A 15,940-nucleotide genomic window follows, 5' to 3' on the forward strand; every position below is an offset into this window, starting at 1 on the left:
AATCAAGGCTCCTTTCACGTTTGATGTGGAACACGGAATTGGTCTGCACGCAGTGCAGGGGAATCGGGCCTCATCTCGCGGGGAGGGGGAAGTCTCATGGTTTTTCTCGAGTTGCGGCCGGAACCTGGGGTATATTCTCGAGTTACGACGGGGAGGGCCCTTCCAGACACAGTTTTGTTCAGCGACGTGAGGACTCCTGCCTAGGTGCGAGGGACACCTCGGGATTCTCCTCGAGTCTTGGCATGGCAATTTGGACGCGTCTCCACGTGAGGCGGGAGACCCAGGGTCCCTTTCCACGTGCCACAGGGATCCTGGGACTCCTATCCATTTTCAAGATGAGTCAGGCATCGTCTCCTTTGGAAGCATTGATCTCCGCGGACCTCTCGAGTTTTCAAAGGATGTGAGGCCTCCGGTCGCTATGAGGCGGAGAACTCGGTCTTTCTCTGTGTTCTGCACAGGGGATTCAGACATCCCTTCGTCTTCGGAGATGCAAGACGAGCCTGCATTCAATTCACTGCAGGGTTATCCGGCCTTACTTCGAGTCAGAGCATCTCGGTGTCCATTCCACTTGAGGCCACAAACTCAGGGGCCCACTCACATACCTGTAGCTGAGAGAAGCCTCCTCTTGAAGTGCTTGTGGAAAGTTGGTATTCCTCTTGAGTGGAAGCCAGGGACTAAGCTCTCATCTCGAGTTGATTTGGGGTCCACGGAGCCCTTTCGTGTTGCTCCAGTGACCTCAGCATCCCTCTAGACTTGAGACAGTGATCTTGGGTTTTCTCTGGAGTGCCATCAAGGAAATCAAGGGTCCTTTCATTTTTGATGTGGAATACGGAATTGCTCTGCACGCAGTGCAGGGGAATCGGGCCTCATCTCGCGGCGAGGGGGAAGTCTCATGGTTTTTCTCGAGTTGCGGCCGGAACCTGGGTTATATTCTCGAGTTACGACGGGGAGGGCCCTTCCAGACACGGGTTTGTTCAGCGACGTCAGGTCTCCTGCCTAGGTGCGAGGGACACCTCGGGATTCTCCTCGAGTCTTGGCATGGCAATTGGGACGCGTCTCCACGTGAGGCGGGAGACCCACGGTCCCTTTCCACGTGCCACAGGGATCCTCGGACTCCTATCCATTTTCAAGAGGAGTCAGGCATCGTCTCCTTCGGAAGTATTGATCTCCGCGGACCTCTCGAGTTTTCAAAGGATGTGAGGCCTCCGGTTGCGTTGAGGCGGAGGACTAGGTCTTTCTCTGTGGGCTCCACAGGGGATTCAGACAACCCTTCGTCTTGGGAGATGCAAGACGAGCCTGCATTCAATTCACTGCAGGGATATCCGGCCTTAATTCGAGTCAGAGCATCTTGGTGTCCATTCCACTTGAGGCCACAAACTCAGGGTCCCTCTGACATACCTGTAGCTGAGAGAAGCATCCTCTTGAGGTGCTTGTGGAAAGTTGGTATTCCCCTTGAGTCGAATCCAGGGACTAAGCTCTCATTTCGAGTAGATTTGGGGTCCACGGAGCCCTTTCCTGTTGCTACAGTGACCTCAGGATGCCTCTAGACTTGAAACAGTGATCTTGGGTTTTCTCTGGAGTGCCATTAAGGAAATCAAGGCTGCTTTCACGTTTGATGTGGAACACGGAATTGCTCTGCACGCAGTGCAGGGGAATCGGGCCTCATCCAGCGGCGAGGGGGAAGTCTCATGGTTTTTCTCGAGTTGCGGCCGGAACCTGGGGTATATTCTCGAGTTACGACGGGGAGGGCCCTTCCAGACACAGGTTTGTTCAGCGACGTGAGGACTCCTGCCTAGGTGCGAGGGACACCTCGGGATTCTCCTCGAGTCTTGGCATGGCAATTTGGACGCGTCTCCACGTGAGGCGGGAGACCCAGGGTCCCGTTCCACGTGCCACAGGGATCCTGGGACTCCTATCCATTTTCAAGAGGAGTCAGGCATCGTCTCCTTTGGAAGCATTGATCTCCACGGACCTCTCGAGTTTTCAAAGGATGTGAGGCCTCCGGTCGCGATGAGGCGGAGAACTCGGTCTTTCTCTGTGGTCTCCACAGGGGATTCAGACATCCCTTCGTCTTGGGAGATGCAAGACGAGCCTGCATTCAATTCACTGCAGGGATATCTGGCCTTACTTCGAGTTAGAGCATCTCGGTGTCCATTCCACTAGAGGCGACAAACTCAGGGTCCCTCTCACATACCATTAGCTGAGAGTAGCCTCCTCTTGAGGTGCTTGTGGAAAGTTGGTATTCCTCTCGATTTGAAGCCAGGGACTAAGCTCTCATCTCGAGTTGATTTGGGGTCCACGGAGCCCTTTCGTGTTGCTCCAGTGACCTCAGGATCCCTCTAGACTTGAGACAGTGATCTTGGGTTTTCTCTGGAGTGCCATCAAGGAAATCAAGGCTCCTTTCATTTTTGATGTGGAATACGGAATTGCTCTGCACGCAGGGCAGGGGAATCGGGCCTCATCTCGCGGCGATGGGGAAGTGTCATGGTTTTTCTCGAGTGCGGCCGGAACCTTGGGTATATTCTCGAGTTACGACGGGGAGGGCCCTTCCAGACACGTGTTTGTTCAGCGACGTCAGGACTCCTGCCTAGGTGCGAGGGACACCTCGGGATTCTCCTCGAGTCTTGGCATGGCAATGGGGATGCGTATCCACGTGAGGCGGGAGACCCAGGGTCCCTTTCCACGTGCCACAGGGATCCTGGGACTTCTATCCTTTTCAAGAAGAGTCAGGCATCGTCTCCTTTGGAAGCATTGATCTCCGCAGACCTCTCGAGTTTTCAAAGGATGTGATGCCTCCCGTCTCGATGAGGCGGAGGACTAGGTCTTTCTCTGTCGTCTCCACAGGGGATTCTGACATCCCTTCATCTTGGGAGATGCAAGACGAGCCTGCATTCAATTCACTGCAGGGATATCCGGCCTTACTTCGAGTCAGAGCATCTCGGTGTCCATTCCACTTGAGGCGACAAACTCAGGGTCCCTCTCACATACCATTAGCTGAGAGTAGCCTCCTCTTGAGGGGCTTGTGTAAAGTTGGTATTCCTCTTGAGTCGAAGCCAGGGACTAAGCTCTCATCTCGCGTTGATTTGGGGTCCACGGAGCCCTTTCCTGTTGCTACAGTGACCTCAGGATCCCTGTAGACTTGAAACAGTGATCTTGGGTTTTCTCTAGAGTGCCATTAAGGAAATCAAGGCTCCTTTCACGTTTGATGTGGAACACGGAATTGGTCTGCACGCAGTGCAGGGGAATCGGGCCTCATCCAGCGGCGAGGGGGAAGTCTCATGGTTTTTCTCGAGTTGCGGCCGGAACCTGGGGTATATTCTCGAGTTACGACGGGGAGGGCCCTTCCAGACACAGTTTTGTTCAGCGACGTGAGGACTCCTGCCTAGGTGCGAGGGACACCTCGGGATTCTCCTCGAGTCTTGGCATGGCAATTTGGACGCGTCTCCACGTGAGGCGGGAGACCCAGGGTCCCTTTCCACGTGCCACAGGGATCCTGGGACTCCTATCCATTTTCAAGATGAGTCAGGCATCGTCTCCTTTGGAAGCATTGATCTCCGCGGACCTCTCGAGTTTTCAAAGGATGTGAGGCCTCCGGTCGCTATGAGGCGGAGAACTCGGTCTTTCTCTGTGTTCTGCACAGGGGATTCAGACATCCCTTCGTCTTCGGAGATGCAAGACGAGACTGCATTCAATTCACTGCAGGGTTATCCGGCCTTACTTCGAGTCAGAGCATCTCGGTGTCCATTCCACTTGAGGCCACAAACTCAGGGGCCCACTCACATACCTGTAGCTGAGAGAAGCCTCCTCTTGAAGTGCTTGTGGAAAGTTGGTATTCCTCTTGAGTGGAAGCCAGGGACTAAGCTCTCATCTCGAGTTGATTTGGGGTCCACGGAGCCCTTTCGTGTTGCTCCAGTGACCTCAGCATCCCTCTAGACTTGAGACAGTGATCTTGGGTTTTCTCTGGAGTGCCATCAAGGAAATCAAGGGTCCTTTCATTTTTGATGTGGAATACGGAATTGCTCTGCACGCAGTGCAGGGGAATCGGGCCTCATCTCGCGGCGAGGGGGAAGTCTCATGGTTTTTCTCGAGTTGCGGCCGGAACCTGGGTTATATTCTCGAGTTACGACGGGGAGGGCCCTTCCAGACACGGGTTTGTTCAGCGACGTCAGGGCTCCTGCCTAGGTGCGAGGGACACCTCGGGATTCTCCTCGAGTCTTGGCATGGCAATTGGGACGCGTCTCCACGTGAGGCGGGAGACCCACGGTCCCTTTCCACGTGCCACAGGGATCCTCGGACTCCTATCCATTTTCAAGAGGAGTCAGGCATCGTCTCCTTCGGAAGTATTGATCTCCGCGGACCTCTCGAGTTTTCAAAGGATGTGAGGCCTCCGGTTGCGTTGAGGCGGAGGACTAGGTCTTTCTCTGTGGGCTCCACAGGGGATTCAGACAACCCTTCGTCTTGGGAGATGCAAGACGAGCCTGCATTCAATTCACTGCAGGGATATCCGGCCTTAATTCGAGTCAGAGCATCTTGGTGTCCATTCCACTTGAGGCCACAAACTCAGGGTCCCTCTGACATACCTGTAGCTGAGAGAAGCATCCTCTTGAGGTGCTTGTGGAAAGTTGGTATTCCTCTTGAGTCGAATCCAGGGACTAAGCTCTCATTTCGAGTAGATTTGGGGTCCACGGAGCCCTTTCCTGTTGCTACAGTGACCTCAGGATGCCTCTAGACTTGAAACAGTGATCTTGGGTTTTCTCTGGAGTGCCATTAAGGAAATCAAGGCTGCTTTCACGTTTGATGTGGAACACGGAATTGCTCTGCACGCAGTGCAGGGGAATCGGGCCTCATCCAGCGGCGAGGGGGAAGTCTCATGGTTTTTCTCGAGTTGCGGCCGGAACCTGGGGTATATTCTCGAGTTACGACGGGGAGGGCCCTTCCAGACACAGGTTTGTTCAGTGACGTGAGGACTCCTGCCTAGGTGCGAGGGACACCTCGGGATTCTCCTCGAGTCTTGGCATGGCAATTTGGACGCGTCTCCACGTGAGGCGGGAGACCCAGGGTCCCGTTCCACGTGCCACAGGGATCCTGGGACTCCTATCCATTTTCAAGAGGAGTCAGGCATCGTCTCCTTCGGAAGTATTGATCTCCGCGGACCTCTCGAGTTTTCAAAGGATGTGAGGCCTCCGGTCACGATGAGGCGGAGGACTAGGTCTTTCTCTGTCGTCTCCACAGGGGATTCAGACATCCCTTCGTCTTGCGAGATGCAAGACGAGCCTGCATTCAATTCACTGCAGGGATATCCGGCCTTACATCGAGTCAGAGCATCTCGGTGTTCATTGCACTTGAGGCCACAAACTCAGGGTTCCTTTCACATACCTGTAGCTGAGAGCAGCCTCCTCTTGAGGTGCTTGTGGAAAGTTGGTATTCCTCTTGAGTCTAAGCGAGGGACTAAGCTCTCATCTCGAGTTGATTTGGGGTCCACGGAGCCCTTTCGTGTTGCTCCAGTGACCTCAGGATCCCTCTAGACTTGAGACAGTGATCTTGGGTTTTCTCTGGAGTGCCATCAAGGAAATCAAGGCTCCTTTCACGTTTGATGTGGAACACGGAATTGCTCTGCACGCAGTGCAGGGGAATCGGGCCTCAACTCGCGGCGAGGTGGAAATCTCATGGTTTTTCTCGAGTTGCGGCCGGAACCTTGGGTATATTCTCGAGTTACGACGGGGAGGTCCCTTTCAGACACGTGTTTGTTCAGCGACGTCAGGACCCTGCCTAGGTGCGAGGGACACCTCGGGATTCTCCTCGAGTCTTGGCATGGCAATTGGGACGCGTCTCCACGTGAGGGGGGAGACCCAGGTTCCCTTTCCACGTGCCACAGTGATCCTGGGACTCCTATCCATTTTCAAGAGGAGTCAGGCATCGTCTCCTTTGGAAGCATTGATCTCTGCAGACCTCTCGAGTTTTCAAAGGATGTGAGGCCTCCGGTCGCGTTGAGGCGGAGGACTAGGTCTTTCTCTGTGTTCTGCACAGGGGATTCAGACATCCCTTCGTCTTGGGAGATGCAAGATGAGCCTGCTTTCAATTCACTGCAGGGATATCCGGCCTTATTTCGAGTCAGAGCATCGCAGTGTCCATTGCACTTGAGGCCACAAACTCAGGGTCCCTCTCACTTACCTGTAGCTGAGAGAAGCCTCCTCTTGAGGTCCTTGTGGAAAGTTGGTATTCCTCTTGAGTCGAAGCCAGGGACTAAGCTCTCATCTCGAGTTGATTTGGGGTCCACGGAGCCCTTTCCTGTTGCTCCAGTGACCTCAGGATCGCTCTAGACTTGAGACAGTGATCTTGGGTTTTCTCTGGAGTGCCATCAATAAATCAAGGCCCCTTTCACGTTTGAAGTGGAACACGGAATTGCTCTGCATCAGTGCAGGGGAATCGGGCCTCAACTCGCGGCGAGGGGGAAATATCATGGTTTTTCTCGAGTTGCGGCCGGAACCTGGGGTATATTCTCGAGTTACGACGGGCAGGGCCCTTCCAGACACGTGTTTGTTCAGCGATGTCAGGACTCCTGCCTAGGTGCGAGGGACACCTCGGGATTCTCCTCGAGTCTTGGCATGGCAATTGGGATGCGTCTCCACGAGAGGCCGGAGACCCAGGGTCCCTTTCCACGTGCCACAGTGATCCTGGGACTCCTATCCATTTTCAAGAGGAGTCAGGCATCGTCTCCTTTGGAAGCATTGATCTCTGCAGACCTCTCCAGTTTTCAAAGGATGTGAGGCCCCCGGTCGCTATGAGGCGGAGAATTAGGTCTTTCTCTGTGGTCTCCACAGGGGATTCAGACAACCCTTCGTCTTGGGAGATGCAAGACGAGCCTGCATTCAATTCACTGCAGGGATATCCGGCCTTACTTCGAGTCAGAGCATCTCGGTGTCCATTCCACTTGAGGCCACAAACTCAGGGTCCCTCTGACATACCTGTAGCTGAGAGAAGCCTCCTCTTGAGGTGCTTGTGGAAAGTTGGTATTCCTCTTGATTCTAAGCCAGGGACTAAGCTCTCATCTCGAGTTGATTTGGGGTCCACGGAGCTCTTTCGTGTTGCTCCAGTGACCTCAGGATCCCTCTAGACTTGAGACAGTGATCTTGGGTTTTCTCTGGAGTGCCATCAAGGAAATCAAGGCTCCTTTCATTTTTGATGGGGAATACGGAATTGCTCTGCACGCAGGGCAGGGGAATCGGGCCTCATCTCGCGGCGATGGGGAAGTCTCATGGTTTTTCTCGAGTTGCGGCCGGAACCTGAGGTATATTCTCGAGTTACGACGGGGAGGGCCCTTCCAGACACGTGTTTGTTCAGCGACATCAGGACTCCTGCCTAGGTGCGAGGAACACCTCGGGATTCTCCTCGAGTCTTGGCATGGCAATTGGGACGCGTCTCCACGTGAGGCGGGAGACCGAGTGTCCCTTTCCACGTGCCACAGTGATCCTGGAACTCCTATCCATTTTCAAGAGGAGTCAGGCATCGTCTCCTTTGGAAGCATTGATCTTTGCAGACCTCTCGAGTTTTCAAAGGATGTGAGGCCTCCGGTCACGATGAGGCGGAGGACTAGGTCTTTCTCTGTGGTCTCCACAGGGGATTCAGACATCCCTTCGTCTTGGGAGATGCAAGACGAGCCTGCATTCAATTCACTGCAGGGATATCCGGCCTTACTTCGAGTCAGAGCATCTCGGTGTCCATTGCACTTGAGGCCACAAACTCAGAGTCCCTCTCACATACCTGTAGCTGTGAGAAGCCTCCTCTTGAGGTGCTTGTGGAAAGTTGGTATTCCTCTTGAGTCGAGCCAGGGACTAAGCTCTCATCTCGAGTTGATTTGGGTTATACGGAGCCCTTTCATGTTGCTCCAGTGAGCTCAGGATCCCTCTAGACTTGAGACAGTGATCTTGGGTTTTCTCTGGAGTGCCATCAAGGAAATCAAGGCTCCTTTCTCGTTTGATGTGGAACACGGAATTGCTCTGCACGCAGTGCAGGGGAATCGGGCCTCAACTCGCGGCGAGGGGGAAATCTCATGGTTTTTCTCGAATTGCGGCCGGAACCTGGGGTATATTCTCGAGTTACGACGGGGAGGGCCCTTCCAGACACGTGTTTGTTCAGCGATGTCAGGACTCCTGCCTAAGTGCGAGGGACACCTCGGGATTCTCCTCGAGTCTTGGCATGGCAATTGGGACGCGTTTCCACGAGACGCCGGAGACCCAGGGTCCCTTTCCACGTGCCACAGGGATCCTGGGACTCCTATCCATTTTCAAGAGGAGTCAGGCATCGTCTCCTTTGGAAGTCTTGATCTCCGCGGACCTCTCGAGTTTTCAAAGGATGTGAGGCCTCCGGTCGCGTTGAGGCGGAGGACTAGGTCTTTCTCTGTGGTCTCCACAGGGGATTCAGACAACCCTTCGTCTTGGGAGATGCAAGACGAGCCTGCATTCAATACACTGCAGGGATATCCGGCCTTACTTCGAGTCAGAGCATCTCGGTGTCCATTCCACTTGAGGCCACAAACTCAGGGTCCCTCTGACATACCTGTAGCTAAGAGAAGCCTCCTCTTGAGGTGCTTGTGGAAAGTTGGTATTTCTCTTGATTCTAAGCCAGGGACTAAGCTCTCATCTCGAGTTGATTTGGGGTCCACGGAGCCCTTTCGTGTTGCTCCAGTGACCTCAGGATCCCTCTAGACTTGAGACAGTGATCTTGGGTTTTCTCTGGAGTGCCATCAAGGAAATCAAGGCTCCTTTCATTTTTGATGGGGAATACGGAATTGCTCTGCACGCAGGGCAGGGGAATCGGGCCTCATCTCGCGGCGATGGGGAAGTCTCATGGTTTTTCTCGAGTTGCGGCCGGAACCTGGGGTATATTCTCGAGTTACGACGGGGAGGGCCCTTCCAGACACGTGTTTGTTCAGCGACATCAGGACTCCTGCCTAGGTGCGAGGAACACCTCGGGATTCTCCTGGAGTCTTGGCATGGCAATTGGGACGCGTCTCCACGTGAGGCGGGAGACCCAGTGTCCCTTTCCACGTGCCACAGTGATCCTGGGACTCCTATCCATTTTCAAGAGGAGTCAGGCATCGTCTCCGTTGGAAGCATTTATCTCTGCAGACCTCTCGAGTTTTCAAAGGATGTGAGGCCTCCGGTCACGATGAGGCGGAAGACTAGGTCTTTCTCTGTGGTCTCCACAGGGGATTCAGACATCCCTTCGTCTTGGGAGATGCAAGACGAGCTTGCATTCAATTCACTGCAGGGGTATCCGGCCTTACTTCGAGTCAGAGCATCTCGGTGTCCATTGCACTTGAGGCCACAAACTCAGAGTCCCTCTCACATACCTGTAGCTGTGAAAAGCCTCCTCTTGAGGTGCTTGTGGAAAGTTGGTATTCCTCTTGAGTCGAAGCCAGGGACTAAGCTCTCATCTCGAGTTGATTTGGGTTATACGGAGCCCTTTCATGTTGCTCCAGTGAGCTCAGGATCCCTCTAGACTTGAGACAGTGATCTTGGGTTTTCTCTGGAGTGCCATCAAGGAAATCAAGGCTCCTTTCACGTTTGATGTGGAACACGGAATTGCTCTGCACGCAGTGCAGGGGAATCGGGCCTCAACTCGCGGCGAGGGGGAAATCTCATGGTTTTTCTCGAATTGCGGCCGAAACCTGGGGTATATTCTCGAGTAACGATGGGGAGGGCCCTTCCAGACACGTGTTTGTTCAGCGACATCCGGACTGCTGCCTAGGTGCGAGGGATACCTCGGGAATCTCCTGGAGTCTTGGCATGGCAATTGGGACGCGTCTCCACGTGAGGCGGGAGACCCAGGGTCCCTTTCCACGTGCCACAGTGATCCTGGGACTCCTATCCATTTTCAAGAGGAGTCAGGCATCGTCTCCTTTGGAAGCATTGATCTCTGCAGACCTCTCGAGTTTTCAAAGGATGTGAGGCCTCCGGTCGGGTTGAGGCAGAGGACTAGGTCTTTCTCTGTGTTCTGCACAGGGGATTCAGACATCCCTTCGTCTTGGGAGATGCAAGATGAGCCTGCATTCAATTCACTGCAGGGATATCCGGCCTTACTTCGAGTCAGAGCATCTCGGTGTCCATTCCACTTGAGGCCACAAACTCAGGGTCCCTCTCACATACCTGTAGCTGAGAGAAGCCTCTTCTTGAGGGGCTTGTGGAAAGTTGGTATTCCTCTTGAGTCGAACCCAGGGACTAATCTCTCATCTCGAGTTGATTTGGGGTCCACGGAGCCCTTTCGTGTTGCTCCGGTGACCTCAGGATCCCTCTAGACTTGAGACAGTGATCTTGGGTTTTCTCTGGAGTGCCATCAAGGAAATCAAGGCTCCTTTCACGTTTGAAGTGGAACACGGAATTCCTCTGCACGCAGCCCAGGGGAATCGGGCCTCATCTCGCGGCGAGGGGGAAGTCTCATGGTTTTTCTCGAGTTGCGGCCGGAACCTGGGGTATATTCTCGAGTTACGAGGGGGAGGGCCCTTCCAGACACGTGTTTGTTCAGCGACGTCAGGACTCCTGCCTAGGTGCGAGGGACACCTCGGGATTCTCCTCGAGTCTTGGCATGGCAATTGGGACGTGTCTCCACGTGAGGCGGGAGACCCAGGGTCCCTTTCCACGTGCCACAGGGATCCTGGGACTCCTATCCATTTTCAAGAGGAGTCAGGCATCGTCTCCTTTGGAAGCATTGATCTCCGTGGACCTCTCGAGTTTTCCAAGGATGTGAGGCCTCCGGTCGCATTGAGGCGGAGGACTAGGTCTTTCTCTGTGTTCTGCACAGGAGATTCAGACATCCTTTCGTCTTGGGAGATGCAAGACGAGCCTGCATTCAATTCACTGCAGGGATATCCGGCCTTACTTCGAGTCAGAGCATCTCGGTGTCCATTCCACTTGAGGCGACAAACTCAGGGTCCCTCTCACATACCATTAGCTGAGAGTAGCCTCCTCTTGAGGTGCTTGTGGAAAGTTGGTATTCCTCTCGATTTGAAGCAAGGGACTAAGCTCTCATCTCGAGTTGATTTGGGGTCCACGGAGCCCTTTCGTGTTGCTCCAGTGACCTCAGGATCCCTCTAGACTTGAGACAGTGATCTTGGGTTTTCTCTGGAGTGCCATCAAGGAAATCAAGGCTCCTTTCATTTTTGATGTGGAATACGGAATTGCTCTGCACGCAGGGCAGGGGAATCGGGCCTCATCTCGCGGCGATGGGGAAGTCTCATGGTTTTTCTCGAGTTGCGGCCGGAACCTGGGGTATATTCTCGAGTTACGACGGGGAGAGCCCTTCCAGACACGTGTTTGTTCAGCGACGTCAGGACTCCTGCCTAGGTGCGAGGGACACCTCGGGATTCTCCTCGAGTCTTGGCATGGCAATTGGGACGCGTCTCCACGTGAGGCGGGAGACCTAGTGTCCCTTTCCACGTGCCACAGTGATCCTGGGACTCCTATCCATTTTCAAGTGGAGTCAGGCATCGTCACCTTTGGAAGCATTGATCTCTGCAGACCTCTCGAGTTTTCAACGGATGTGAGGCCTCCGGTCACGATGACGCGGAGGACTAGGTCTTTCTCTGTGGTCTCCACAGGGGATTCAGACATCCCTTCGTCTTGGGAGATGCAAGACGAGCCGGCATTCAATTCACTGCAGGGATATCCGGCCTTAATTCGAGTCAGAGCATCTTGGTGTCCATTCCACTTGAGGCCACAAACTCAGGGTCCCTCTCACATACCTGTAGCTGAGAGAAGCCTCCTCTTGTGGTGCGTGTGGAAAGTTCGTATTCCTCTTGAGTTGAAGCCAGGGACTAATCTCTCATCTCGAGTTGATTTGGGGTCCACATAGCCCTTTCGTGTTGCTACAGTGACCTCAGGATCCCTCTAGACTTGAGACAGTGATCTTGGGTTTTCTCTGGAGTGCCATCAAGGAAATCAAGGCTCCTTTCACGTTTGATGTGGAACACGGAATTGCTCTGCACGCAGTGCAGGGGAATCGGGCCTCATCCAGGGGCGAGGGGGAAGTCTCATGGTTTTTCTCGAGTTGCGGCCGGATCCTGGGGTATATTCTCGAGTTAGGACGGGGAGGGCCCTTCCAGACACAGGTTTGTTCAGCGACGTGAGGACTCCTGCCTAGGTGCGAGGGACACCTCGGGATTCTCCTCGAGTATTGGCATGGCAATTTGGACGCGTCCCCTCGTGAGGCGGGAGACCCAGTGTCCCTTTCCACGTGCCACAAGGATCCTGGGAATCCTATCCATTTTCAAGAGGAGTCAGGAGTCGTCTCCTTTGGAAGCATTGATCTCCGCGGACGTCTCGAGTTTTCAAAGGATGTGAGGCCTCCGGTCGCGATGAGGGGGAGGACTAGGTCTTTCTCTGTGGTCTCCATAGCGGATTCAGACATCCCTTCGTCTTGGGAGATGCAAGACGAGCCTGCATTCAAATCACTGCAGGGATATCTGGCCTTACTTCGAGTCAGAGCATCTCGGTGTCCATTCCACTTGAGGCGACAAACTCAGGGTCCCTCTCACATACCATTAGCTGAGAGTAGCCTCCTCTTGAGGTGCTTGTGGAAAGTTGGTATTCCTCTTGAGTCGAAGCCAGGGACTAAGCTCTCATCTCGAGTTGATTTGGTGTCCACGGAGCCCTTTCGTGTTGCTCCAGTGACCTCAGGATCCCTCTAGACTTGAGACAGTGATCTTGGGTTTTCTCTGGAGTGCCATCAAGGAAATCAAGGCTCCTTTCACGTTTGAAGTGGAACACGGAATTGCTCTGCACGCAGTGCAGGGGAATCGGGCCTCATCCAGCGGCGAGGGGGAAGTCTCATGGTTTTTCTCGAGTTGCGGACGGAACCTGGGGTATATTCTCGAGTTACGACGGGGAGGGCCCTTCCAGACACGTGTTTGTTCAGCGACGTCAGGACTCCTGCCTAGGTGCAAGGGACACCTCGGGATTCTCCTCGAGTCTTGGCATGGCAATTGGGACGCGTCTCCACGTGAGGCGGGAGACCCAGGGTCCCTTTCCACGTGGAACAGGGATCCTGGGACTCCTATCCATTTTCAAGAGGAGTCAGGCATCGTCTCCTTTGGAAGCATTGATCTCCGTGGACCTCTCGAGTTTTCAAAGGATGTGACGCCTCCGATCGCGTTGAGGCGGAGGACTAGGTCTTTCTCTGTGGTCTCCACAGGGGATTCAGACATCCCTTCGTCTTGGGAGATGCAAGACGAGCCTGCATTCAATTCACTACAGGGATATCCGGCCTTACTTCGAGTCAGAGCATCTCGGTGTCCATTCCACTTGAGGCCACAAACTCAGTGTCCCTCTCACATACCCATAGCTGAGAGAAGCCTCCTCTTCAGGTGCTTGTGGAAAGTTGGTATTCCTCTTGAGTCGAAGCCAGGGACTAAGCTCTCATCTCGAGTTGATTTGGTGTCCACGGAGCCCTTTCGTGTTGCTCCAGTGACCTCAGGATCCCTCTAGACTTGAGACAGTGATCTTGGGTTTTCTCTGGAGTGCCATCAAGGAAATCAAGGCTCCTTTCACGTTTGAAGTGGAACACGGAATTGCTCTGCACGCAGTGCAGGGGAATCGGGCCTCATCCAGCGGCGAGGGGGAAGTCTCATGGTTTTTCTCGAGTTGCGGCCGGAACCTGGGGTATATTCTCGAGTTACGACGGGGAGGGCCCTTCCAGACACGTGTTTGTTCAGCGACGTAAGGACTCCTGCCTAGGTGCAAGGGACACCTCGGGATTCTCCTCGAGTCTTGGCATGGCAATTGGGACGCGTCTCCACGTGAGGCGGGAGACCCAGGGTCCCTTTCCACGTGCCACAGGGATCCTGGGACTCCTATCCATTTTCAAGAGGAGTCAGGCATCGTCTCCTTTGGAAGCATTGATCTCCGTGGACCTCTCGAGTTTTCAAAGGATGTGACGCCTCCGGTCGCGTTGAGGCGGAGGACTAGGTCTTTCTCTGTGGTCTCCACAGGGGATTCAGACATCCCTTCGTCTTGGGAGATGCAAGACGAGCCTGCATTCAATTCACTACAGGGATATCCGGCCTTACTTCGAGTCAGAGCATCTCGGTGTCCATTCCACTTGAGGCCACAAACTCAGTGTCCCTCTCACATACCCATAGCTGAGAGAAGCCTCCTCTTCAGGTGCTTGTGGAAAGTTGGTATTCCTCTTGAGTCGAAGCCAGGGACTAAGCTCTCATCTCGAGTTGATTTGGGGTCCACGGAGCCCTTTCGTGTTGCTCCAGTGACCTGATTATCCCTCTAGACTTGAGACAGTGTTCTTGGGTTTTCTCTGGAGTGTCATCAAGGAAATCAAGGCTCCTTTCACGTTTGATGTGGAACACAGAATTGCTCTGGACGCAGTGCAGGGGAATCGGGCCTCATCTCGCGGCGAGGGGGAAGTCTCATGGTTTTTCTCGAGTTGCGGACGGAACCTGGGGTATATTCTCGAGTTACGACGGGGAGGGCCCTTCCAGACACGTGTTTGTTCAGCGATGTCAGGACTCCTGCCTAGATGCGAGGGACACCTCGGGATTCTCCTCGAGTCTCGGCATGGCAATTGGGACGCGTCTCCACGTGAGGCGGGAGACCCAGTGTCCCTTTCCACGTGCCACAGGGATCCTGGGACTCCTATCCATTTTCAAGAGGAGTGAGGCATCGTCTCCTTTGGAAGCATTGATCTCCCCAGACCTCTCGAGTTTTCAAAGAATGTGAGGCCTCCGGTCGCGTTGAGGCGGAGGACTCGGTCTTTCTCTGTGGTCTCCACAGGGGATTCAGACATCCCTTCGTCTTGGGAGATGCAAGACGAGCCTGCATTCAATTCACTGCAGGGATATCCGGCCTTACTTTGAGTCAGAGCATCTCGGTGTCCATTCCACTTGAGGCCAAAAACTCAGGGTCCCTCTCACATACCTGTTGCTGAGAGAAGCCTCTTCTTGAGGTGCTTGTGGAAAGTTGGTATTCCTCTTGAGTCGAAGCCAGGGACTAAGCTCTCATCTCGAGTTGATTTGGGGTCCACGGAGCTCTTTCATGTTGCTCCAGTGACCTCAGGATCCCTCTAGACTTGAGACAGTGATCTTGGGTTTTCTCTGGAGTGCCATCAAGGAAATCAAGGCTCCTTTCACGTTTGATGTGGAACACGGAATTGCTCTGCATTCAGTGCAGGGGAATCGGACCTCAACTCGCGGCAAGGGGGAAATCTCATGGTTTTTCTCGAGTTGCGGACGGAACCTGGGGTATATTCTCGAGTTACGACGGGGAGGGCCCTTCCAGACACGTGTTTGTTCAGCGACGTCAGGACTCCTGCCTAGGTGCGAGGGACACCTCGGGATTCTCCTCGAGTCTTGGCATGGCAATGGGGAAGCGTCTCCACGTGAGGCGGGAGACCCAGGGTCCCTTTCCACGTGCCACAGGGATCCTGGGACTCCTATCCATTTTCAAGAGGAGTCAGGCATCGTCTCCTTTGGAAGCATTGATCTCCGCGGTCCTCTCGAATTTTCAAAGGATGTGAGACCCCCGGTCGCTATGAGGCGGAGAATTAGGTCTTTCTCTGTGGTCTCCAAAGGGGATTCAGACATCCCTTCGTCTTGGGAGATGCAAGACGAGCCTGCATTCAATTCACTGCAGGGATATCCGGCCTTACTTCGAGTCAGAGCATCTCGGTGTCCATTCCACTTGAGGCCACAAAATCAGGGTCCCTCAAATATACGTGTAGCTGAGAGAAACCTCCTCTTGAGGGCCTTGTGGAAAGTTGGTATTCCTCTTGAGTCTAAGCCAGGGTCTAAGCTCTCATCTCGAGTTGATTTGGGGTCCACGAAGCCCTTTCCTGTTGGTCCAGTGACTTCAGGATCCCTCTAGACTTGAGACAGTGATCTTGGGTTTTCTCTGGAGTGCCATCAAGGAAATCAAGGCTCCTTTCACGTTTGATG

The sequence above is a fragment of the Dama dama genome, chromosome 17 (assembly GCF_033118175.1).
Source record: "Dama dama isolate Ldn47 chromosome 17, ASM3311817v1, whole genome shotgun sequence".
Classification (NCBI taxonomy): domain Eukaryota; kingdom Metazoa; phylum Chordata; class Mammalia; order Artiodactyla; family Cervidae; genus Dama; species Dama dama.